The sequence below is a fragment of the Pezoporus flaviventris genome, unplaced genomic scaffold (genome assembly GCF_033815535.1).
Source record: "Pezoporus flaviventris isolate CSIRO_AGI_PZ_B2104156 unplaced genomic scaffold, CSIRO_AGI_Pfla_v1 ptg000027l, whole genome shotgun sequence".
In the NCBI taxonomy this organism is placed as follows: Eukaryota; Metazoa; Chordata; class Aves; order Psittaciformes; family Psittacidae; genus Pezoporus; species Pezoporus flaviventris.
The window spans coordinates 3,689,425-3,716,984 of NW_026892575.1; the positions used below are offsets into that span (position 1 = coordinate 3,689,425).

At 38.8% G+C, this 27,560-nt stretch overlaps 1 protein-coding gene and 2 long non-coding RNA genes across 4 annotated transcripts in view; 2 read left to right on the plus strand and 1 right to left on the minus strand.

Moving 5' to 3' along the window:
- Positions 1 to 230: 230 nt before the first annotated feature.
- Positions 231 to 12,192, minus strand: LOC133271974 (uncharacterized). Its single transcript, XR_009744306.1, has 3 exons — positions 11,876 to 12,192; positions 3,081 to 3,168; positions 231 to 1,161 (listed from the first exon to the last, which is right to left on the minus strand). It is a non-coding gene; the product is annotated as an uncharacterized LOC133271974 (long non-coding RNA).
- Positions 10,117 to 10,870, plus strand: LOC133271977 (uncharacterized). The gene is made up of 2 exons (XR_009744311.1): positions 10,117 to 10,338; positions 10,475 to 10,870. It is a non-coding gene; the product is annotated as an uncharacterized LOC133271977 (long non-coding RNA).
- A 279-nt stretch (positions 12,193 to 12,471) lies between the features above and the next one.
- The window catches only part of GARRE1 (granule associated Rac and RHOG effector 1), a 63,207-nt gene continuing 48,118 nt past the window's right edge, over positions 12,472 to 27,560 (plus strand). The window contains exon 1 of one of the 2 annotated variants that reach the window (XM_061458499.1): positions 12,472 to 12,494. The gene's annotated coding sequence lies outside the window, so the exon portion shown is untranslated. Of the gene's footprint in view, positions 12,495 to 17,760; positions 17,794 to 27,560 lie in introns of those variants that run through there. The other variant, XM_061458498.1, reaches the window with a different exon arrangement.

Here is a 27,560-nt window from a genome sequence, read left to right on the forward strand (position 1 = left end):
AAAAAAATCACTTCAGATATATGTGTAGCTTGAGGCTGAAATTTTATGGTCATTGGGCAATTGTGCCATAAACATTAATAAAAGAATACAGCTTACTTCAATGGCTGCAAAATCGGGCCCCATGCAATAGTTTTTTTCAAGCTGCAGGTGACACTGTAGAGCATGTGACTGCTTGCTTGGACTCCAGCGTCTATGCAAAAATCTTTTCCAAAAGACCTCTGGGGAAAACAAACAAACAAACAAAAGATAACAAACAGCAGAAGATTGTTAATCAAGCCTCATCATGTGGCTTAGCACATAGCATCAAGAACATTCCTGCATGTCCAGCATAAGCAGCAGCGCAGGCTGAGGGCACAGCTGCTTTTAAAAGGAGTGGGGCTACTTTTAAAAGCATCTGAGATTTCTGCTCCATCAGAAAGACTGCGTGATGATGGCCTGCAATTGCTCAGGTTCCACACAGAGCTGGTTGTGCTAACACAAGCAGATCTGAACACACATATTCTTTTTGTATATTCTGTGAAGCCAACTGTATGCAGAAAGGTTTTTCTGCCTTTCTTGTGTAATCAATAGTGACAGGTAAATTCCTTCTGACATTACATATAAACTTCACCCAGTCTCTCACAGTTCAGAGCTTTTTCTGTTTACAAGCAAAGAAGCTGAAATTGGATTATTACTCTGAACAGCAATGGTGCCTCCTCTGATTTTTATATTACAATCTCTTTACAATTTCAGTAAAGATCTATTTACTAGTTGTCAGCCTGCTCCATTTAATATTAAAAGTTGCTATTTCTGACTTCAATATGAAAATTAATAAAAATTCAGGAAGTACAATTAATAATTCTGCTAATGAAGTGATGGTCAGGAAGTTTACTCTTTCATAACTGTATTAGTGGTGACATTAGCTGCCAGACATCCTGGCAGGAAAAATTACTCATCTAAAAAGAAAGCAAGCAGATATTTTATTTATTTATTTTTTTCCTCTTGGAGGGGTAGCAAAGTTGTTAAATTATGTATCCCTTTTGATTGTATTCACAGGGAAAGGATTTGCCAAGTTCTCAGAGGAAATCATTGCACCAGCCTGGTTTGCAGGTCTGTGATCAGCCATCCTTGTCTCTTGTTTTTGTAAAGGTGAGCCCATCAGTTAGGTAAAATATGGTTCCACTCGAAACAATGGGAAATTAATGTTGATGTTAGCAGAATTATGTCAGTTCCCATAACTATTACTTTTTCAGGTAATTGTTGTATTTATTATACTCTGTATTACCATTAAATATTATTTTTATAATGATGTGTAATTACATAAATATTACACATTGTACTTATTTTGCACATATACCATACAATAGAGAGGAAAGGTCTTAAAGCATACTATTTAGGGAAAATGGTATGTATTTCCATATTAAAAATACTTTAACAATGGAAATGGTTTAATACAGACATTTAAGTTACTTTGTTTTCTAGAAAAATACATTTTTTGGAGTCATAGGGTCTGATCTACTCTTGCTAAGTCTAATACAAGATTGCTGCTCATACTAAAAGCTGCAGAACCAAGCTCTTAGAATATATTCTTTTAAAACATGGTTACTACTTTAAATGTTCATAATTGCTGCAGTGAATTGCATATGTATCTGATGACTAGGAGTTTTCAGTATCAAGTAAGAAGTGACTTTAACACTTTTGGTCATGTGTGTATTAATTCAAAGTTCTAGCAAATTCTCTGTATATGATTTTTTAATTGTAAATCAAGTCCTGAATGGGAAGCAAAGACAGCTTTAAAGTAGCATTCACATGGAATTTTTGGCAGCTGACCCACTGAAGTGGAGTTTTGAGACTTGTGCTTTGCACTGCTATCATTTCTGCCACTAGTTTCCTTCCTCCCCTCTTAGTGAGGCTCCTGCTGGGAATGTAACACACATCACTGGAATAGGCAGTGATGTGCAAGCCTGCATCTGCTACAAAGCAGCCTAAAAATAAATCCCAATTGGACAATGCCATTTGGTGTAGAGCAGCACATAGTCTAATAATGTAAACCAGGCTGTCAGCAAAGATAAATGATTGTTCAGCTACATGCAAAACAAATCTTGGGTCTTAAAAAAAAAGTCAGAAACAATCCTTTGATATTCATTTATAAACACAGTCTCCCAAGATTTACTATTATTGCAATTTAATGAATTTGCATCAGTGAAAGCATAATGAGAATGTCTCGTCAAAATTTACTATTAATATTTTAAGAAATCAGCCCATTTTGCAGCTTGTTTCAGTTTAAGGAAGTTCTCTGGGAATGCAGATTTTGGTTTAGAAGATGTCTGCCCTTCAGGCTGATATTTTTTCCTGTGCAAACCAGATAAGCCCGATTCTTTTGCTGGTATGTCTTTTAAAATCCCAATTCTGTAGATGGAATCTTTTCAAAAGGATCTATATGTTAATGTTGTTCTTTTTACAGATTGTTTGAAATACCTGTCTGTGGTTTTTTTGCTTGTGTGTGTTATCAGACTTCTTGAGTTTAAAAGAGTATGATTATGCAGAAAGTGCAAATTACTATAATCCAAATAATTGCAGACACTTACAGATACAACTTTGTACCTCATCCTTCTTGCTACCATGCAATTCTGCTGGGGGGGGAACCTCTCCAGATCTTTCAATTTTTGAGGTTTTCAAATTCCTATTGTACTGGATTTTGAGGCTATTTACAATTATTATTATTATTAATTCACAAATTGCTGACCTTGAAACAAATGCCCACATTTATGTAAAATGCAACTGCAGTTAGACACAGACTGGAATAATACTAACTGCAGATCCTGGGCCTTCACTTGGTAAATGGATCTCACTGCAGGATCAGCACCGTGATTTTTAAATTAAGTAAAAACATGACCAAAGCTAACAGGCCTTAAATATGTTCTGTTATTGCTACTATAGTTAAAGCTGGAAATCCCCACATTACATGTATGACACTGTACAGCTGGAGGAATGATCTTTGCAAAGATTTCTGTTTATATATTTTCAGAAAAATTATTACGAACTCTTGAAAACATAGGGTATAAAACCACTACAGTTTGAAATTCATTCTTATTATGTACTGTGCTGGTCTGCCAATTCCATATGCACAAAAACCACAAGAGTGTCCCAAAGTATTTTGAGCTTGATTTTCTCAGGAAACAACCATTCCTAGAATTGAGATGAAGCAAAACATGAACTTGCAATCAGAAGGCCAAAATTAGCAACTCTGAGAGTTATTTAATCCATATGAGGAGAAAAACACAACTCCTGACAGGGACAAATATGCCTAATCCTCAAATCCTGCTTTTCTGTAACCATGATTGGGGTCACCCTGCATACATAGCCAAGAGTTTGTTAGTTGGCACAGGGGTCATGCTCACATGCTTGTGGGTAATTACACCAGGAAATAGCAAATCATTTTATCTCAACAAATCTACAGATTGTTTTCTAGAAACAATATTGAATAGATTGGTCGATAGAGATACATACTGTACATTTTAATTTAAGAGCACAATAATAGAAGGTTATCAGTACTTTCATGATTATTATCCGATACAGTTTCTATGACAGGACAGAATTGTCTGCAAATTTGTACAGAAGAGAAAATATTTGGATCTGCATTGGTTCCCCAGCTCAGAATGCTATTTATAAGCCCCAATACTTCTGCATCTTCTTCTATTTGTAGCCTTTGTTATGGTGAAAACCAAAGATAAATATGACAAATCAACTCTGTATATTTTTATCATATCAATCTTTGTAAAATGAGGTAATTTATTTATTTGTCATAATATCTGTAGTAACAACTAAAGATCAGACAAATACATGTGTGCACCTGTGCATATACATGAGCATTTCTTCACATGCTTTAAGGTTGTCCTTGAGCTGGATAAAACCCAACTACAGCTAGCATTAGTGAAATATCAAAAATGATGTGCTTATCATTCTATATTACCTTTATTTCATATTAAGGTAGCATGTATTTAGCTTTCTTAGAGGAGGCTATGCATAAGCTACTCTATTGTGATAAATTCACAATAGGTTCCCTTACTAATTAGTTCCTTTACTAATTAGGGTTTTTTTTATTTCCTATATGACTATGCATTTCAATCTCTTTTCTTCTACTTTTTCTTTTATGCTAAACCAGACATCTGTCAGCTACATCACCATGTCTGAAATATTCTCCCATTAAAAAGGAAGAAGAGTATTCTCTATCATATTATTTATTGCCTTCTCATTTTCTAAATCTTGCAATGACAAAGATTCTTGAGAAGTATACAAGATGTATGACACTCAATACAAATCAAAGCTTAACTTTGAAAGATCTGTATCATATCACATCATTTCCTTACTTTAGCTCTTGGAATTCAAAAGAAAACTAACATATGCAGAATTCAACAACAGAAAACAACTGCTGTATAGAATTTGTATGCCATACAGATTGCTTTATTACTCCCTTATTTTCTAATAGCTGTTGTCTTGATGTTGTATACCTAAAAGGATCTAAAGGATCTATATTTGGGTTACAGTATCTTGATCCAACAGTGTGAAATAAAATTAAAAAAAAAAAAAAAAAGCACCTGTAGGTACTGTTTATCTGCTTTGAATTATTTAGAAGTGCACACACAATGCTGAAAACTTTCTTCCCCTCAAACTTCCATTGTTGCTACCACAGGGCTGTTGTCTCAGTCCACTGTGCTGACATACGACAACTCACACAAGAGTTGCATACTGCATATGTGCACTTCTTGTGGGACTGATGTTTTGTTTCCTGCCTCTCACACCAGGGAGAACTGTGATCTGATAGTCTGATACAGGCCTGGTAGCTTTTTATACCTCCTTTTACAATACTGCAATTGATTAGATGTCATACGAAAGATCTGGGAACCACAGCTATCAATTTCAATAAGGCTATACCAAATTTATATTAAGGACAGATGAACTGGGACCTTTGGAGCCAAGTGACAGTAGTAAGGTTTGCATGTGCCTCTTAAAACATGGAAGAAATAGTAATTGAGAGAGCGGATGCTAACAGCATCTTTAACTTGCCTATTCAGACATAAAGGGCATCTATCTGCCTTAGATGCCCTGGCACATTTGGAAGATGGTGAAAGATGGAGAATTATTGTGAAATGCCTGAGAAATAATTTCTGGTAGCCCTTAAACTTAAGGCAAACAAATATCCAACAGAGGAATTTCTGGGCTGTGAAAAAGGCAACAGTAGAGTGAACCGTAAATGTTCTCAGACCTGCTCCTGCATTCCTGGCATGTGTCCAGCGGTGTGGGATGTTTGCATCTAATAACTCAGCCACTTTTGTATCATTTTGACTAAGGAAGCTTAAAAAGCAAGCAAACAAACAAATCATCACTGCACACTGTACCATCAGCTTTAGTTTAGTGATGAGGAGAGTGAGCTGCTCAAACCTGATCTCAGGTTTCTTAAGGAAAACCAGGCCCAGGAGGTGGACCACAATGCAAGCAAACTAAACACTCTCTTGGCAGCAGTTACAGACAAGTATGAAAGCACCACAAGCTGACTAAACAAATCAAGAACCTGAAACCAGCCACTGAGGTCAGCTACTCTGGCTTTCCTGCTGGAGCCAGAGGAAAATGGTACACAGCCAATCAAGGATTGCTAGCTGCACCGGTCCTCAGAAAACAAATGAGACCGAGTTGCCAAGTTTTAGTAGGTAAGTCCCACTCTTCTCTGTCAACATCCTGAATATCTTCTGAAGCACAGGACAGACAGGTGGCCAAAGCTCCATCGTGGCCAGAGACTAGCTCATAAGCATCTCACATTTCATGATGTCACCACTAGACCTGGACTGGTTTGGACAGGACACTCAAAAGAGGCTCTGTATTGAGGGGTTTAGCAGGAATCATTTATGAAGGAAGCTTTGTCAGTCTTTTATTTTGTTGTTCCTGAGAAATGCCTTCCTCTAAGTGGATTGCTTAAATCCCAATCCCAGTTGGGCATTTCAGTATTTCTGTAATTACTTAAGAAACTCTAGAGAAAAGACTAGTTCATTTGCATGCCATGCCTGCATCAGACCACAGTTTTATCCACTACACTTTTCTGTATGTTATGAAGTAATTTAGTTTCATACATGAGATACTGCCTCACATGTTTCTGTTATCCTTCTGTTTAACTTACTTTCATAATTCCACATTCTCCATTACAACATTACTCCTTATGGAGCAGTTTGCCATGATACAAAATAATCCATATAGGCAAAAGGTAATAACAGTACCACTAAGGCAGTGGAATTCAGTTGCCTTTGTTACAGTGCCCTAAAAGAAACTAAGGCAATGCAATAGCAGTCAGTCTCCTGATCAGTCCCCCTGTGACAATCCAGTGCTGCAAGAACTACCACATGGAAATTCTTTACCATTTAGGCTTCTTTCTAGACCACTTCAAATATTTATATATATCTTTAGAAACATTTTTATGTCTATTTATATGAACATAAAATCATAGAATAGTTAGGGTTGGAAAGGACCTTAAGATCATCAAGTTCCAACCCTCCTGCCATGGGCAGGGACACCTCACCCTAAATCATGTCACTCAAGGCTCTGTCCAACCCGGCCTTGAACACCGCCAGGGATGGAGCATTCACAGCTTCCCTGGGCAACCCATTCCAGAACCTCACCACCCTCACAGTAAAGAACTTCTTCCTTATATCCAATCTAAACTTCCCCTGTTTAAGTTTTAACCTGTTACCCCTTGTCCTATTGCTACAGTCCCTAATAAAGTGTCCCTCCCCAGCATCCTTACAGGCCCCCTTCAGATACTGGGAGGCTGCTATGACTTAAAATAAATAATTCAGAAGTCACCATTCATATAGTAACATATTTAGTATAGACCATTAAAATAAGAATTATATGTCCAGTATAAGACACTAAAAATGTCAAATCCTGTTATCCAAAATACACATAACACATTGCAATCCATCGTACCACGTCAAACAAACAAACCATAATCTGGCAGGTGGCCTCTAATGTCAAACATTTAGTATGAGGGATACTATTTTTCTATATCTGTTTATGTTCTAGAATTAATTATAATTTTTTTTTCACTTCTTTAATAGTGTTTAGACTCTATGATATTAGAAGCCCTAAATACCCTATTTAATAAGTTGGGTCAAGTATGTAGAATTATGTTTTACTTTTAGTTACAACCTTATAATGAAATACAGTTAAATGCCATATTTATTTTTAAGTGGAAAAAAAAAACAAAAACAAAAAAAACAAACCAAAACCAACAGAAACCAGTCTGGTTCTCCTTCACACATTTACAGCGTATCTGTTTTATAACAGTCGTCTCAGATCTAGTATTACAAAATGTCAACAACAGTTCTTTGTGTCTCACAAGTATTCTCTCAATAGCTCCATGTGTGCTGCATACTTTGAACACTTATAAGCCAACTGCTAATGGCTAACTAATAATGAATTCATAATCACTTGCTAGTCATCAGAATAATTTTTTTTCTTTATAAAAACCTCTCCAGTATTTAGATGGCCATGCAAACTATTTTACCACAGCTGGCTTAGAAGTACATTTTTGTGGTTTTGCAAGCCGATTCTTTTTTTTTGAAAGTTTTCAAGAAAACAAGCAAAATAAGATCCCAGACATCTGAATCACCAGACATTCAGAAAACATTATATGTGTGTTTGAACAGTTGACTTCCTAAAGCAAAAATATGAAATGCCAATGACCATTTTGTGCATGCAGTTGCGAAAAGTCCATTCCTGTGCCCATCTAGCTGGTTAAAACAGAATTTTAGAGACTACTCCTCCCCTTCAGCACAAATGGAGGAGAGTTTTTTAGGCAGAACAGCAATTTAAAAACAAAAATCTTCTCCTTCATCTCTGGACTAGGGACACTGACCTTAGAAATATGAAAAATTCTTCCACTGCCTGTAAATAAAAATGGACTGCAGGCAGTCATGATCATGTGTCACTCTTATAAAACATTCTTACTCATTAGCTACTTTTTGGAAAGGTTATTTGCTGTCAATCAAGAGATAAGTTCTGCTTATAATCATGGTGATGACATCAGACCTGTAGAAGAGAAGATTAGTATGGGGAGTCTATATATATAAAGCAGAAGGTCATGGGACACATCCAACGTCAACTGAAGTTAATGGCCTCCATTCACTTTGATCAAAACTGGGCTGATCCATGTAGGATTAAGAGATTTTTATACATATATGTGTGTGCGTGTGTATTTATTTTCCTTATAGCTAGTATTGTTGGCTTGCAGCCTTGGATTTTTTTAAGGTGACCTATACCTTTGATTTGTCTGACAAGAAGAGGTGATTGTCCCTTTTCTCATTTTTAGGTGGCCGTATATAGTCAGTCATGTTCACTCTTTCCAAAGTTGGAGTTACTCCATGGAGGTAATGGGCAAGAATTTTTCCAATCAGCAGGTTTAGGGCTCTAACCTTGCATTTCTTTTGCCATTTGGTAGTATTTGCAAAGAAGCTGGGAGAGAGGCCAGTACCCATTTTAAGCCTCAGGTTTCACACAGTGGTCCATCAATGTACTGAGGGGTATAAAGCATAGGTCAGCAGCTTTCCTGTCAGGCAGCAAATAACTAAATTTCACTTGTCTGAGATAGGATTTTAGTTGTTCAGGGCTGCAGGACAGAACTGTTCTCACCCTGACAGCTGGAATGGATGATCTGTGAAATGTATTTTTAGAAGTCTTACTTGCCTACGTGTATGCTTGCATTGTCAAACACGCAGACAGCAAGAGGGAGTTAGGCTACCAGCCACGAGGACTGTGACATACTGTACAAACTGTATAACATAGCTAGATCTAAAGTTGCATTTTTGTTACTTCTCACCCTCCAACTGCAAATATACAGTCCAAATATTAATGCAACACTACTGCTCTTCCTGTACTTCAACCATCCCATTGCTACAGCATTCACACTATTTAGTAACCACAAAGGGGAAATTGCTGCTGGTACAATAGGACATTAGTGATCAAACCTGTTTTTGAAAATCACCCCAGTTTTTCCCACATTTCCTTTCCCTAAACATATCTCTATCTGATTAACAGAAACAACAACCTCTTGTAGATGAGCTTTTTCCTTTAACAAGACAATACACTCTTGAGGGATTTTATAACTAACATTCATCCTCCTAATCTTATCCCACACCTTGCTGATACGCATTTCCTTATTAACATTTGCACATGGCTATTGTGCCAGTGCTTTTTTTTCCAAGCTAATGATTTCTTCCTCCTACAGCCCATGACATCAAGTTGTAGTCATAATACATTTCAAAGCTGCTTTCCTCTCTGTCTAAACAACATTGTTACATTTTTTGTTTAAACAGTGCATTGGTTTCCTTCCCCTCCTATTCAACAGAAGTCATGGAAAGCACTTTTCACGTACACGTAACATCACTATGAAAATCATAACTGAATACCTGTAGTCTATGCTGATTTACATATGGTTTTACTAAATAGTTAAGCATACCACCACCTTTCAAAAATATTTAGAATTCACAAAATAAAAAATCAGACTGTTGAGTATAAACATAGCATTGTAAGCATTCAGAAAAATAATTTTAATGTCACGATAATTATACTACGTACTTTCTTGTCCTTAAGAGTTTCCTCTTTATTCTGCATTATGTGCTTCTACTGTACTGAATGTTTCATACCCTGTTTATATTAAAAAGTGTGAACTTCCTACTTATTTCTCAGTCTAAGTATTATCTTTAAGGCTAGGATTCTTACCAGTCCTCTGCGCCTTTATGCTCCTAATCTATAAACTTCATCTGTAATAAAATTCAAATGAAATGTCTCTTATCTTTAGAGGCAGAATGTGTTAAAAGTTGTTACACAGCACTGTAAAAAAATTATATGTAAATAAACCAAGCAAGTCAAATAAAAAAAATATGCTTATTGTGTGTTAACTCCACTGAAAGTGCCAACAGAACCAAATTCTGCACAGATCCATGGAATACAATTAAATCACTAGGATAACAAAATAGGGAACAGATTTAGAGACCTCCTGATAGTGTGAAAGGACACGTTTGTGTATTGCATTGTATTGAACTGTAAGACTAAGTTGGTAGAACAAATTTCTGCCTGTGAGATGTCAGCATGGCTCGTGTAGTTTTGGGATCTATTGATAAAACTGCATGTTGGTAAAACACCTAGCTTTGTCAAAAAAAGTTCTGGTGGCTGGCCATCAGCTAGTGCAACGTAATTTGTCATCAATTCATCAGCAGGAGATTGTTGTGATCCCATGAGCACCATATCATGCCCTGCATATGACCAAGAACCACAAGGTACACAGCTTGGAGAGCAGAAGGGTTTCTGCAGGTGAGAAATGTCCATGGCTCACCAGAGATTCTAGATTTCTTTTTGGACAGGTCTGGACTGGACATGCAACAAGACTCATGTGCGAGAGGTAATGTTTGCCTTAGTTACTCCTAATGGTTTGCTACGACTGGTCCAGACACTGCTCTGCGCTGCAATGTGATGCAACCTCAGCACAAGAGCAAGACCTCAGTTCCTGGATATCTGCTTGCAGATAAGAAGCTCCAGACTGGCCACTCTGCTTCCCAAGGACAGGAAATATAAGTACCTCTAAGAATATGTATCTGTCTAGATGTGCTAGTCTCTCTCCATTCCTTGAAAAAAACCAAACGAAAAAATGAAAAGGCGGCATTTTGTGAGCTTTTTTGGTCTTCTTTTAAGGTGTAGCCTCAGTATCTGGCCTGGGAGGAAGGACAATCCATCTCAGTATTTTAATTTCTCTTTCCCTTCCTTTCCAGTTCCTTCTGACTTCCTCCAGACTCAGGTCTTTCACTTCATACCTGTACTTCCTTCCTATTAAAAACCTGTTGAAACCCTTCCTATTAAAAACCTGTTGAAACCTTGTTGGAGTCTTTTTAATCATTTTTTAAGTCAATCTTTCATCTACCATTTAATTAAAAACATAAAAGAAAGAAAAAAAACAAAACCAAAAAAGGCACCTTCTCCAGCCCTTTACTGCACTCTGCCAGTACAAAAAATACTCAGATATCCCTCCCTCTTGAAGGAGCCAACAATACGGCAGCCTTCTGTTCGGTTGTGTCTATCCAAGTATTTCCTAGGTATCTCTTAATTGAGACATGCTTAGCACACATGCAAGAATAAGAAAAGTTTGGAGGGAAGACACTGATAAGAAGTCCAGTCTGCCAGCCACCATCTGTTATGAGAAGGAAACAAAGCCACAGATTGCTCCTAGGCAGCTCCCCGCAGACACTACTTGAGAACTATTTGTAGTGTGTGGCTAGAAGGTGTCCAAAAAATTGACAATTTCACTTCTTCCCACGGAGTTTTCTGATTAGCAACACTGAAACTGGTGGAAATTACTATTATTTTCACTTTATTAGTACCAGATCCAAGTGTGTAGGTTTGGTTTTTTTTTTGTGGGCGAATTAGAGCCAGATGAATAGATGCTTAGCCTCGCTGACAAAATTTTTTGCTGACGTATATTGCAAAAATTTTTAACTACTCTCTTACTATTACATATTACCTTATTTTATAACTTCTACCAGACATTTCTGTACGTTATTGAATTCTTATTGCATTTAAAATGCAAGATTATAAATAAGCCTTGGCAATAAAAAATGTTCACTTTCTCCTAAGACAGGATTAACATAAGTATTCCAATGGAAAAGTAATTTGAAAATGCATCGTATTGTGCAACAAACTTTTCTGCATAATATAAGCCTGAGAAATAATAACAAACCAGTGTAAACACAGCAAAGCCATCATAGACTAGGCCTGTTTCTGAGCAATTCCCAAAGCCAGCAGCACCATGAAAATTATGTCCAGCAGATCTATCTGAGATAGTTGTTGTGCATTTTACCTAATTCCCACATAAGTCCATTTAGCAGCAGTGTTGAATTCTGCAGTTCCTCCAGCCAGTGGTTTTGAAGGAAAGATGAATACTGCACTTTGCAGGTGCCACTGAGGATCTCCATCAGAAATTAGACTACTAAGGACGCTGCACCTGACCACAGAACAACAGAATGAGAAACCTCGTTATTTTAAGCAGATATTAAATATTCACTGATTATTTTTCTTCCTTCTCCACTTCTTCCCCTGCCCCGCCTTGCCGCACTCTCACTCACCTGCGCCCCTCACAGCCGGGGCCCCTCCCGGGCGGTCCCTGTCACCCCCTAAATGGGATAACCCCGCCGCCCGCCTCGCCTCCTTTCGTCCCCTTACGCCATCCATGGCCCCAGCGGCCCCAGCGCCCCCTGGGTCCCGGCGCCGACTCTGCCCCCTTCTTCCCCCCACCACCCCGCCCTTCCCTCACCCCTCCGCCGCCAGCCGCCCGCCCTCTCCCGCCTTCCCCTTCCCGCTGTCACTCGCGGCTCCGCCCGCCCCCTCGCCCGGCCCCTCCCCGGCGCCCGGCGGAGGAGCCACCGTTTCCGGAGTACACAGAGCGGGGCTGGCCGCGCGGTGGGGGCTGTTGCGGGCAGGTGAGTGAGCGCCGCTGCTGAACCCGTGCTCCCGCGGCGGGGGCGGCCTTCCCCCGACCCCGCGGACAGGACTTGTCCCCGGCCGCAGCCCGGCCGGCAGGGCCCTGGCGGTGCGAGGCACCGGGCTGGCATGGACGGCGCTACCGCCGCTCCTCCCTCCCCGGGCGCCGAGAGGCACGGGGCGCGGAGAGCGGCCAGCGCCCTGCGGCCGCTCGGGGGAACGCTCCCCGGGCCGCGGCTGGGGACACCGGCAGGGGCTGGGAGGAGCCGCTGGCGGCGCCTGCGGGAAGCCCCGGCCAGGGGGAAGGCGGCGGCGGTGCCCCGGGGCGCGGCCCGGTGCTTGTCGCGGCGCTCCCTCAGCGGGCCCGGGCTCTCCCTGTGGTGGTGGGGGTAACCGCGGAGCGGGCGCGCAGCCCGGGGCGGTGGCCAGGCTGCAGCCGCCCCCGGCCCCGTACGTCTCCCATTCCCGCCGCCGTGACCCGAGTGCGGGCAGCCCGGGGAGCGCTGCTGGGACTGCGCCTGCGGGAATTCCTGCGCACCTTCCTGCTAAATAGTGACCCGCGGCCTCCCGGGGCGGTCGGCCCGTTGCGAGAGACCCCGCCGCGGAGGCCTCGCCTCAGGGCTGCGCGGCGCTCTCTGACCCCCGCGGTGAGGAGGCCTCCTGTCCGTCCGGGCCTCCCGGGCGGTGCCGGCGGGAGCTGCCCTTCGGGAGAGCTGTAGCGTCGGGCTCGCGAAAGCACAGCTCGCCACGGTGCCCGCGGTGGGCTTTCTTCGCGCCCCCCGGCCCGAAGGCCTGTGGGTAGGAGTGTCTCCTTCTTGGCCACTGCAGCGGTTTTTGCTTGCACGGGTGTTTCACCTGATGTTGACTGAGAGTGCTCTTTGTTGTTATCTAGCCTTATGTTTAATGCGTTGTATCCTCATGGTAATTGCAAGCACAAGAGGGTAGCTCATTTTGGGCTGTAGCTTAAAACTTCACTACTGTACCTTCTCTTTTCCCTGCTTGAGGGGTTTTATCATTTGAGATGGGAAGGTATATATTCATCAGGTGGATGGTGGCTTAGAAATTTGAAAGGAGTTAAAAGATCTCATTTGTTTTATGTGAGATTATAAACATTGTTGCAGGTATAAATCAGCCACTGTTATTATTGGGTTTAGAGAGGAATAGATGTTGGGGTGTCTTAAAGAGCAGCATACATCAGGTGTGTGTAGTTGCAGTTCACTGCTTCGCTTTTAAGAGTCCCTCAGCCTGTGGCTCCAGAGGCATATGCAACTGGCAAGAGGCTGGGGCTTGGTTCCCAAAATGGCACTGCATCTTGTAACTGCTTGTGTGGCTGTTGAATAATCTCAGATCAAGATATCAGGGAAAATGTTGCTGTCAGATTTCTTGGCTCAGTGCTATCTTGCAAAGGGGCACTGATGCTCTTGAGGAACTGTTGTTTTCTATGGGCAAAGGGTGGCTGAATTTCCTGAGAAGTGCTTCCCTTCCCTCACCTCTCTGAGGTATGAGTCGCATAGCTCCTGGCCCCATGAAAGTTTTGGTATGCAGCTCATGGGATCAGGAGTGTTGGCCTGTCTTGGTATGTTCACAGGTGCTATTTGTGTATCATGAAAATCAACTCAATTTTGTGCTTGGCTGGAGTCTTCTACTGGGAAACATTTCTACAGAAGATAAGCTGGACACTTCTTTCGTAAAGAATTGCTGGTCAACATACATGTTTCTGCAACTTTGTGAAATCTTTGGGGAGTTAGGAACTGTGTGGGAAGCAGTACAGAGCCGCTGCTTTCCATGCATCTGGTGGTACTGCTTCCTAAGTCAATGTAAGGCATAAATCCTGTTGGTTTCTCATTCTGAAACAGGAGTTACTATGAGGTGTTAGGAAACTAGAGATTATGTATATAGGGAATATTTTTCTAGTCAAAAGTCTCCTCTGAGACTCTGAAATTAATAGTCCTTCATAGAAAGTAATGTGAAAATACTTGCTACACATGTTTAAAAGACAGGTCTAGGTTTCTTCCACTTCTTGGGCATCATCTTCTCCACTTCTCGCTATTTATTACTTTTCAGCACCTTTTCCCCAGTGTACGAATGACAGCCGGTTTTATTTTACAGCAAAAGAACTGTATTTTTGCTGTCCTATAAGGTATAAGTGAGCTTCCCTTTACACCTTGAATTGACTGTAGTTTTAAGTGCTGCCACTTGTCTTCTGTTACTCAAAACAAGATTATCAAGAGAAATTGTGCTGCTGCTTTTGTTTATATAGTAGTACTGTAATGGGAAAAGACTTTGTTCTTGGAACAATGAATACTGGTACACCAGAAATCCTGCTAATGATAGTGATTAATGGGTGCTGCTCAAAATAGCTATCACTGCTGATATGACTAATTGTGCTGTATGAAAAGAGCTCCTTTATTCTCAGTAATCTCAAGGTGTTTCTACAGTTTTGGATAAATGCCTGATCTGTGCAGACAGATACATGCACAGTGAAATGCAGAACTTGCAGTGAAGTATGGCAGTTCTTTAAGGGCTTGCTGCTGTGCTGCAAAACCACTTGGGGCTGAAAATGAAGAATATTTTCTTGTGGTTACTGTAGGTAGACAGAATATTATTACTGGAATTGGATGTTAGCCAGACCAACACCCGATGTGTTGCAAACAATGCCAGGGTATTGTTAGTAGCTACAGAAGGGGTTTTATATCATACATGAAAGATGACATTTCCAGCAGCATGGGTAATCTCATCACAAAACATTGTGTTGGGGCTGGCTCAGAGGGCAACTGACTCTGCTAGAACTGATAAAATCTACAGTATAATAATGCTGGTCCTCCGAGAGCTTGGTGATATGTCGGGATTAGTGTTTCTTAACCTTCACTGGCCTTTGAGTAGCAACAATGTATTAGTAACATGCCATAGGTAGTCAGTCTTGTGCTCTGCAGGAACTGCAGATCTAAACCGCAGAAGGTGCTGTTTCTCAGTATCTGTAAAAATCTGAAGTTCTGCTGATGAAAAAATATTTTGAAACTTAAGCACAATTTGTTAAAGATGGGTTCCAAATTCACTAAGAAGGAGTTAGTAGTTATATTTTGTTGTGCCTCTGGCTTTGCCATGGGTTTCTGCTCTTCTGCTGTTTGTGTACCTCAGGATAACTTTATGGCAGGAGGGGTGTAGATGTTCATCCCTTCTGCCCCCAAATAAATTATTAAGGGATGTATATGGGGAGTAGAAGGCATTCATTTAACAAATCCTGTTTTGTGGGTTAATCGCTGATTTGGTGTGATTCAATCCCAGTCTCCTAGTGTTCTGTGAATAAACTGTTTTGGTTCAGTCCTTGAATTTTGCAAAAACAGTAATTAAAAAATGATTTTTTTCTATGAAACTTCAGAAGGATGATGTTGGTGTTAATGAGGTGTGTATCCACTTTGAAGTGCTTCTGACATTATAGGACAATTTATTTTGAGAACTGTGGTTTTGAAATAACCAATCTTGTCTTACCTTGCTGTAATTAATGAAGATTAGTATTTTGATAAGATAAATTTGGGGGATTGATCTGTATGGTTCTATTAAGGTCATAAACTTTGCATCAGGTCCAGTGATCTGGGTTGGAGTAGCCTTGGAGTACAAGAGAAAGGGGTGGGGGGTGGGGGTGGGGTGGAAAACAGCAGAATAGAGGGTCTAGAATTGCTGGTTAACTTTGAATAATGAAGAAGAATGGCTGAAAAGGGGCATGTGAAGTACTGCAGGTGTGATGGGGGATCATGAGATGTCTGTGTGTACAGGTCAGTATGGCTGTATCTAGGAGGCTTTAAGCATGTTCAAGAGCCTTTATAGCAAGTCAGACATTTTTCCAGCTGTTATATTGCATACCATTGGTAATACATTGGCTTCAGTCTAATGATAACATATGACAGCTTATCAGGGCAAGAACCTCTTACAAGTTTTTATTTAAACAAATCAAGTTTGATTTGGGATGTTCTAGGGCTTTGTTTTGAAGAACTGTTTTCATAAAGGAAATAAATGCTCTCCCTTCTAAGGAAAGACTTTCTAAGGAAAGTCCTCACAGGAAAACATGGTAGCACTAGTAAATAGAATTTTTGCCGTATTTGCTAAAAAGCAAAACAAAACCTTTAAAAAGTTTTTGCTGCAAGGTGGCCATCTGGTCTTTAGAATAAATTTTTACGTTGTGTGTTTTTACTCTAGGGTCACATCAGAGAAAATATTTTTTTAGGAAAAATCTTTACAATACAATTATGACCAATTCCTGCTTATGTTCATAAGAAATTTTTCTTTAAAATGACTATTGCATGTTCTCTCTCTAAGGCTACCTAGATTTTCGCTGTCTTGCAACAGAGCTATACAACTTCTTTGTCTTTTGTTTCTTGCTTTCCTAATAGTTTTCTGCTTTCTCAAGTGATTAGAGTTTTTTTGTCAATGGGACTCTCCTTGGTTTATCTAGTCATGTTTCAGTGGGGTACTTGTCAGATGCTGAAGTCTTCTGATAAGCATTTCTGACAGTAGCACTGCAAAAGATATATTATTTGGAAAACTTCTACTGGGAGATCCATGTACCACCTTGTCAGCCACCTCTTCTCAAGTTTAGATGTTCTGGTTTTGTTCTTTCCTGACACCACTTGTGTGTTGGTTAGAAAGTTAGAATGTGACAGCTGGTTGTTTAATAGTATTTTAGGTGCGATTCTTGTTTAGTTGTACACTCAAAGTTGACATTTAATGGCACCATCCAATTACAGAAAATTCCTCACAGGCTGTCTGCAGTGTACTCTGCAATCCAGGAACTGAACAGTACTCCTCAGTTTAAACAGGAAGAAAGCGCTGTAGTGGACCTTTCCTCTGCTTCTCCACAGGCATCCATAGTGTGATTCGTTCATGTGAGAGTTGTCTACTAATGAAATCTGTCTTCAGTCCTGACAGTAACAGTGTTTTCAGTTTCCCAAGTAGGTTACCTCACTGTGATAATTTGCTATGCTTGTGAGTTTCTGGATGGTATTGGGAATTCTCTGGATTTACTGGGGTAAAAGTAAGCATGTCCGCCTAGTGCGTCTGATACCAGGATATTCAGAGAAACATTCCTAGGTATTTTTTTGTTGTTTATGAAATTTGGTCTTCCTGCTTTTTTGTACAGATTACAGAATCTGTAATCAGGTGATTTTTTTGAAGTGATTTTCTGTAACACAGAACTATGCATATTCCCAGGATCACTATACATGCTTTTTTTTTTTTTTTTCCAAGGCTTTGTTCTAACAGTTGGCATTTCCTTCCAGCACTGCATACAGTTTTCATCAGCATGTAAGTCTGATGACTGACTGTGCCTTAGAAGAACAGTTTGAGTCCAAGCACAAGAGCTTCCCTGGAGAAAGATAAAGCACCTGAATATCTACAGGTCACATTCCAGAAAAACCTGGAGATCTTTTAAGTGTTGCTTCCTCAGGGTCTAAGTACAAAGTAATATTTTCAAATGTTCCGTAAAAGTACTTGAAGCTGGCAGTTTCATCCTGAAGAAGCTAGACATTCTTCTTCTGTGGCCCAGCATATAACAGAAATGCTGAAACCCAGTGAAAGTTGTAATGACTGGAAAGGACAGACCCAGGAATACCCTTCTTGTTGTTAAAAGACTTTTCTTGTGTCTGCATCCTCACAGCTTGAATAAAAGACCAAGTATCGGAGGGCAAAGATCACTTTGGTTAAATGTAACTCTATGCCAGCCTCCAAAAGATTTGAGGAATGTAACTTCTTTTGATTGAGTATTTCAAAATTTTTCTTAGAATCCTATTTGCAAGTCTTGGACCAGATGGTATTATGTAGAAGGAGAAAGTGCATGAAGGAAAAGGCTACCTAAAAAATTTATTCTTTCAGATTTATATGTTCTTCTGCATGCATCTTGCAGGGTAACTTCAATGTAGAATGAATTTGTCATCTCCACATGCTCATAAAAAAATCGTGTTTGTCAGATTAAGATAAAAATGAATGAATTTTTTCAGCATTTGTTAAAGGCACCTGTGTTTAGTCCAAAATGGAAGGATCCTGAGGATAAGAGATTTTTTTGGTTGGAGGGAAGAATAGGAATATGGCCTACTGTTGAGTGGACTGCACTCTATTGTCCAAGCAGCAGTTGAAGGCCAGGTGGCATAGAATAGCATTAACTAAAACTGTGCAAATATGTTGTTACAGAATCCAGTTTCATCAGCACATTTTTCACAGCACCAGAATAAACTTTTTTTTAGCCTCTTACCAAAGACATAGTTAGATATTGGAGGTTTTTTGGCTGAGCAACACAGGTTGCAAATATTTAAATAATAAGGTAATAAGATATACCCTTTTTCTTACATGAGATGAATATTTACAAGCAGATGGTGTAATTGAGAATTATAATATGGTGCTGAAAAATAGGTCTACTGCTAAATATGCATGCATCATTTAGAAAAGCGAAAATCTTTAATTTATTAAATAAAAAGCAAAAAATGAAAAAAAAACCAAACAACCAGTAAGATTTGGTAGTGATCGTAATTTTGGTTTACTGAGTTTGGGGTAGTGCAGATGAAATCATCAAGACTGCCAAGTGCCACTGTTGCCATCAGGAAAGTGGAGGTTTAAGTGGGTACTTGTACATTCTTCGCCTGCAGAGAACAAACTGTAGGTGTACTTAGCTAACTCAGAGTGGAGGTCAGCTGAACTGTTTATCTGCCAATGTAGGTACAAAAGTTATGATACAAGCAAGACTAAGGTTTTGTTAGTATGATAACTTGCAGTTCTGTTTTAGCTCTTTTTTGAAGAGTTGCTGAAGTTTATGTATACAAGGGCAGGGTAGGTTAAGTAAAAATTGTATTTCCTAAATTAATGCAAGTGTAAGTGGCTTATTTTTCTTAAGAGACTTATGTGCTAATGAAAACTGTACAGGGTGCTCGAAGGAAATGCCAATTGTTAGAACAAAGCCGTGGGAAAAAAAGCATGTATGGTGATCCTGGGAATCTGCATGGTTCTGTGTTAAGATAGTGTTTCAAGAATCCTTACTCAAAGAGCTTCCAGAATTTCTGTCCATCTTGTGTTGCTGTTAGGAAAAGAATGGAAACATTTTCTCTCTAGCAATCCTATTAGATCTCATAATGAACTTCTTTGTCTAAACATTGCAATAATTTGCAGGGCACTGGATTGTGATGTTGAATTCAGCACTTTGACCTTGTTTCAGGTCCAAAAACGAGTGAGTTTTAGGGAAGTTATTTTGTTACAATTTTGGTAATTGGTAAAATTTGCATAAAATCTGACCATGAGTTTAACTTGGGTTTGTTCACAAGTTGCTCTTAGTAAAGGTATTTTACAATTTCAAGTCATAAACCCTAATTTAAATGTTCGTACAATACTTATTCTTAAAACTAAAATAATAAGTTATGGGACAGCAGATGGTCTAGTTGTCTTTGGTCAAGTGCACTTACTACTTTATCTATATGGAAAGGTGGTACATCTGACCTTTGCTGTTTTGAAAATAATCTGTCTCATGGTTTTGTGGTCAGAAATCTATTGCTCTGCAGGTGCTGCTGGACATGAAATCTGTTGAAAACCACTAATGATACATTTTTTGTTTTTATATAGGAATGTTACATTTTTGTGGTGATGGATTGGTACGATAGAGTAAATCTGTAGTTGACACACAAGATTTAGGGAAATGTTTTTTGGGAAAAGTGCATTTTCTTCCTTTGAAGACACAGCAGGAAAAGAGATTGCTTGTGGTTTTGGGGTTGTTTTTGTGTGGTTTGTTTTTTTTTTTTTTTTTTTGTATTTTGTTTTATATCAGTTTCTGGAGCAGTTGGGTTTTAGGAGCTCTGATCAGGATTGTCTGATACAGTCAGACGAATGAATAACAGACCATGATTTGCCTTTTAATTATGTTTTCCCTGAACATGTGTTAAAAGATTCTAGCTCTTCTCTCACTCTGGCTTCTCTTTCTGTATCATTGTGACCATGAGGGATGCAGAGGTCTTTTTCAAATCATAGATGCTGTCAGAATGGGGTTTTGTCACCGAATCTCTAATGCTATTTACGTTCTTGCTGGTCAGATGTCAGGGAATTACCACTCCAAAACCTTTAATGGTGTCTTTGATTCTGGCTGCTTTTCTAAAGAGTATGCTTTAATTAGACACATCGTTGGACCAAATACTGGGAGTATTGAATTGCTGTGGTTTGCAGATAACATTGTTCATGGATGAATAGCTCTTCTGGCTTTAAAGGAACAATATATTAGGCTTAACTTGTCTTTAACAGCTGCACAGAGTTTGTTGCTTGTGCAGTACATTGACATGTGAGAGTTTTGTCATAATTTAGTGTGTTTTGAAACTAAACTTCTCAAGTCAGTTTCTGAGGAAATACCTGTAGATGAGCATGTTGCTGTTGGTCTCTCCAGGATCACCTGTCCTTACCCTCTTATTGTTTTGTGTTTTATTATGTACTGCTCCGTCCCTTACACTTGGAGGTTTATTGACGGAAAATGTCTGTCCAGCCTCTGCAGTCTCTTGTATTTCAACATTATTTTGCTGTGTGTTTGTTCCCTTTGAACGGCCCTAATGGCCCTCAACTTTGTGCATTGTGGGAGATGGAGACTACTGCAAATACGACTGTTAAAATTTGACTTGATGTTAAGTTGTAGTTTGTTTGTTCTTTTTCCTGAGACATTGACATTTTTATGGTCTTTTTTTAGCTTCATGGTGCAGCCAGTGGATGCTTTTATCTGTCTGATGCAAGATATTGTTACCGATACTTTAGTTGCATCCTGAAACAGGAGAAAATTATGTAGTTGTGACTTTCTGCTAAAGAGTTGCATCTGTATTTCATTCTGAAATTGTTTTAGCAGTTTCTTTTAAAAAATTCTTGTGGTTTTAGAGAAATAATATATTGTCGTCTTTGCAAAATGCTATTTGATTATACATATTCTGGACCATGAGTTCCTCATCTCTACTGCGTTGTTTGTTTTTCACTGCACATTAAATCATATATCAAGAAAAACAAGGGTAAGTATAGTACATGGAAATTTTCTATGCTACATAATTATGCCGTTTTTCCTTTAACTTAAGGTTTTGTAGGTGATACAGTCCTCAATTATAAGAGTAGATGGGAAGGTATGCTGTACTTTGTTACAAAATGCTGTATTTTGATACAATTGTTCAGTGTGTTGAGGAATAAATTATAATATGAATGCAGGGCATCTTGCACACTATATCCATGTGAAATATTTTTCCCTAAAGTGAATTCTAATGTAAGCAAAGTAAAACTGGTGTAATTTGGAACAGTAGACTTGAGGCAAATATTACGCAACTATCGATGTGTGAATATAGATTATAGTGCTTGGTAGCATGTAAAAAACGTGGCAGTGCCTCAAAGCACTGTTGAGTTAGTGGATTTCTTAATTACCTGTCTCTAAAGGTTTGTGTTGTGAGGGTGTGTTTTTCTTCTTTCTTTATGTCATATCATTGACTTAAAACCTGTAGTTCATTGACTTTTACTTCCTTTCACTTGGACTGTTTCAGAGAGAGTGCTGTCCCTCACAACAGTGTAAGGTATTTTGGCCAAAATTTCAGAAGACCCACTTAATATTGTGGAAAAAAAGCAGGGAATAAAAATTGCAGCTGTAGAATATACTTCAGAGAGGGGAAGCATTTGACAGATTGATTTACATATACCAGTATGTGTCCTCAGATGCAAGGTACCCTTGTCTTAATTGTTGTGTATTCCAGCACTGATAGGGTGTTCTGTATCTTTTAGGTAAGAAGTAATACCTTGAAATTGGTGCTTTGATTTCTTCACATCAAATAGTTGATGTGAAAGGAAGAATTATTTTTTATTTTCACTGGTGGCTTCTTTTGTTCTAAAACTGATTTCTTCCATATAGAAGATACCAGCTTGGGCTGGTGTTAAGGAGTAGGTTGTGTGGCAGGTACTTGTAGCTTCCTTGCACTGACACTGGAATGCTTTTTCTTCTGCTTTCTTCTTTTCTTCTTTGTTGTCTTTTCTCTGTTCAAAGGCCTTCTTAAATACCTTCATAATGAAGATTAAGGTAAGAAACATAGCAATGCCACTACTCATAGTCATGAATTCAATGAGTAATCATTAATAGTGCTCAATGTAATATTTTAGAATTAACAAATAATTAGGTAAAAAAACTTTTCATTTACCATGTGTGCCAGATTTGAGATTGTTATTCATAAAATAGGCATATTTTTACAGCGTTGGCATGTGGTAAAAATCTAGATGCCACAAGATTTTTCACTGATGTTTTTTCTAAAGTAGTTATGATCTAGGAGTGTAATAGTATATATTTTCTTGAGTAGTTGTCTTCTAAGAGCTTACTAGTATCAATTGCTTAATATAACATTGAAACTGTTTTTATTAGTAATGAATGAGTACAACTTCTGACCAATAACAATCCATTGTCCAAATTATGGACAAAAAAAATGTCTACATAAGTGGAGTTTACGGGTTTCAACCTCAGAGGCAAAGCATGCCAGCATAATCGCCTGAAAAGTATGAAAAGCAGTCCATGGAATAATGTCCTATTCAGGACAGAGGATAATATGTTACTATAAGGGGGGATGAGACTCCATTTTACAAGGGGCTGTACTGTTTAGAACAATTTGCTGATATGCATATAGTAACTCAAAAAGCTGTAAGATGCCTTACTATTAGTGTTTGAGAGCCCTAAAATACAGTTTAATCTAATTTTTGAATATCATTATATTGATTTACTATAAAGAAAAGCATCAGTTTCATTGCCAAGCTCACAATTATCTAACTTTATTATGCTGCTGAATTCAGTCACTCTCTTCTTCTCCCTGTAATTATTTTCATTCTTTTACTGCTTGTGTTCTGCTTTACACTTACTTCACTTTTAAAACTCTCCTATTTGCATGTATTACAGCATAAGGATTGGAATGTTACCTGAAAGATGGGAAGAGGAATCTGCCATGCTGAAAATGTGAAAGATATCCTATTGTTACAAACTCATTTTGGTATGAGTGTCAGTGTCCATGCTGCTGACATGGCACAGTGTCACAGTGCTGACATGCTGACACAGTGTTGTGCAGTGTTTGAACTCTTCTGCTGCGCATGAATACATGAGTGGTAGTTGAGGATAAAAATCCCTTGATGTATCAAATAATACACATGATTGTGGTTAGTCCCAGTTCTGACTTTAGAACACACTGTTCCTAATAAAATAATAAAACCAGAAAGTGGTGTGGTCTGCTCCAGCTGCACGGTGTTACCGGACACTTTGAAGGAAAGTAGTTACTTTATTCATTTCTAGAATGGAAATTTTGAGAAAATGACTCACTGAAATTCAACTCCTTTAATAAAGGAGAACATAAATCCTGTAATATGCATGTAACAGGTATTGTTAGGTGTATGCAGGAAATACGTGTTTTGAATTACTTGTGGATAAAACCAAATATATATATATACCTTAGTAAGTACTAAGGAGGCATGTCTAATACTGCGGTTTTTAAATTTGCTGGAGTGACTCGAAAAGTGGGAAAAAGAAATTGAAAATAGGACCAATGTTAATGAATTGAAGGCAAGAAAGCAAGGTATGTTTTCAGTGTTCAAAAGTTGCAGGTAAATACAAACTTGATGTTATAACAGGTTTTTTGAAAAGAATATGCAGAACATGAGCATAGCATGCCTGTATTTATTCATTGTAGTGTTCCCTGAGAGATTCCTACAGATACATATTGTAGGTTTATGCAGAATATAGAAATTGCAGTTTGCCTACTGGAGTAACTCTGGAAGTAACGCAAGATCCTTACAAGCCTTGGAAGGAATATTAGTAGTAGTAGGAACAGAATTTTCTAGGTTTTTTCTGTGTATTACTTTGAAGAACAGTAATGGTACAGTCCTTCCCTCAAAAGTGAGTTAGCTGTTGTGTTTGTGCAGTAGTGATTGGTTCTTTCTGCTGCCATCAGTAATTCAGGAGCGCAGTACAATGAGTAATCATTGTAGTAATCATTGAGTAATCATTTAAGATTTTTGTCAGAGCCATTAATTGTTCTGTGGGGGTCTATTACTGTGGTGTATATCTTAAAGCAGATGCAATTTTTTTGACTTTTTAAAAGTTTCAATCACCTTCTCCAGATGTGTGTGAGGAATAGCTTCCATAATACTGATTATGGAGTAAGAGCTGGCATTGAGTTTTGCCCAAAAGCTATGTGATGCTTCCACTGAGGTTGGAAGAACTTGAAAGTAGTGAGGATGTAGGAATGTCTTTGATGAGATCTGTGTTCAAATAGAAGATTCCTGGCTTTGGTTCTTGAGGTGTTGATTTGCAGTGCTTGGTTTCTTGCAGGAAGGTGGGTTTCACAGTAGGCTGCAGGCTCCCTTGGCACAGAAACTGCATGAGGGCTCAGTCAGATGTGTGGAGGCAGTTTATGGCAGGTAGCAGAGGGTCAGAAGGCACATGTTGTCTATTTGGCCACTAATTTTATCTTAAATGTAAAGTTTACAAGATCTTGTTAATATTCTTGTATATCATGTTGATATAGTTCATATTTAAAATGGAATTGCTAAATTATTTTTCTTTAAATTAAGAACGATATTGTTAAATACCAAACAAAACAATCGCCTAGTTTGATGATCTGCATTCATTTCTTTACATTTCAGTACTGACAGCAGTAGTAGCAGCATTGCTGTTAGCACTAGGATGACTTCACCTGATGATACTGGAGGGCTGTAAGTGGAAGGTGTTATTTTACAGAAATCCTCAGAATTTCTTTTCAGAAATTTTTACAGAATCACTATGTTTTTGGGAGCTTAGATGTTTTTTTCAGATGCTCATTGAGTAATTTGAATGTTTCATGTAAACTATCATGTTAAAAAAGTTGTTTAAACTTTGTAGAATGTTTTACTGCCTGCTTTATCCGAAATTAAGGCACAAATTAGCATGCATCTCCAGCCTTCAGCTGTACTCCAGAAGCCCTTACTCTATGAAGCATGGATTTCAAAATGGTTTCAACTGTGGATTTACTTTGGTACACGCTTGATTTACAACCTGATTTAGTTGAAGATGCCCCTGCCCCTGGCAGGGTGTTGGACTAGATGACCTTTGAAGGTCCCTTCCAACCCAAACTATTCTATGATTCATTCTTCTTGACTAATGAAGAATATTCCTACATAACTAAAACCACCTATACTGTGTTCATGCAAATTTATGAAACATGGGAGTGGAAACAGTTTTGAAAAGTAAAGAACTTAATGCGGTCCTCAGTAAGGACTTTAGAATTGCTTCTGTAATTTTCATACTGAAGGCAGAGACTGTGGAAAAACATTTTTAAAATTATATTTACATGAACAATTACATTAGTTCTTTATGTATTTTATGGACACCACAGTAATAAAATGCTAAATAAATATAATATTTTGAAAGAGTTGGGTTGTTGGACAGTGGTTGTGTGATACTGTTTTTCCATTTGAATAACAGTATCCTTTTGAAAACACACTTGCAAATATTTTCCTAGTGCTGTGATGAATTTTTGTGGTTGTCATTCATTGACATGAGAATCTTAGCGAGGTTTTCTTGAGGTGTTTCTAGTCCTCATTTTGGGCTAGGGTGGAGGAGCTTTCAAACATTGACTCTTAAGACTCAGTGAAGTTACCTTTCAAAATACGGAGCATCTTTTTTTTTGCTGAAGGAAAGGCAGTCCTGACCTTTCTGTTGACAGTGTAAATTTTTATTTTCTAAAGTAAAGAAAGCATTGTTACTCCCCCAGTAGCCACCTAGGAATGAATCTCATGTTGGGCTGCTGCTGATTGCATGGCTCATGTTAAGCTAACTTTTGCTTCCTAACATAAATTGATTTGGTAAGTATATTGATGAGATGGCTCTTCAGGGTTTCTGTATTTATTATTTTCTAGTCACTTCAAAATCTGTCTCTGCTACCTTAAAAAGTTGTTACATTGGTTTTTCTCTAGTCTGATTTATGTTCACTTACCTACTTTAATTCTTAATTACTAGAGGCTGTCCTCCCACTTGCACTGTTCAATTTCTGTGGACCTACCAATAGGTTCAATTGATGCCCTGCTGAGAACAGGATGGAAGCTGAGGGAGTGGGAGAGAGAAACTAGAACAAGCTAATGGTATTTGCTAGAACTGCCTGTGAAGACCAGTGTGAAACAAGCTGTATTTATTGTAAAATATGCTTATAAGATGTATACAAATTCAACAAAACGTATTGTAACACTTAACGTCTATCTTCAAGGATTGTTCCTCCTTTCCTAATTTTGCTGGTGGGGTCCAGTTGTCCCATAACTGATTATATCTAAAATATAGTTGGAAAGTAATTCTGTGGAGTATTAGTGGATGTTTCTTTGCTATTAGCATCCTAGTCTGACTAATTTTTTTACTGATCAACAGAAAGTCCTGTCAGTATAGTTGGTCTTGTTTTGAAGGTCTAACTACTAGCTTGGTGTAAGCATTATAAGTATTTTGGTATATGGGTGCAGTGTAATTCCGTTTTTTATTCTTAAGGGTTTTTTTAAACTTTGTGTGTAAGTAAAGGCGTTCACTAATGCACAGTGGCCAAATCAGTTCCTCTCTACACCGTAAGCACGAAGCTGGCAAACAGTGACAGATGTTCCTCCGCCCTCCATGTTTTCTGGGACTGAAATAGATTGTTTTGGGGTAGGCAGATGAGAGTGGCTCATGACACCGCGGACATGTACTTGTAACTGCACAGCTCTGAGAGGGCATGGCTATGTCAGGCTGCAGCCTCCAGACTTGGGACACACTGTGGAAACTTCTTGTTTTTCAGCCTTTGGAGGCAGAAAAATATTCTTTCATTCGTCAGGAGCTGCTCTGTATCAAAGTGCTTTTGTGGGAGAATTTGTGCACAGAGGAATGTTTTGCTGTAGCAACTGTATAAATTGTATACAATTGATAAAAATATGAAAGAGACTTATGGATAGTGGTAATTAATAAAAATTACGAATTTTGCCATTGCGGCCTAGACAGACGTCTGGTTGAGTCAGCCGCTTCTATTTTGGTTTGTTTAGTGTAAGAAATGTTACAGAATTGACGGCAA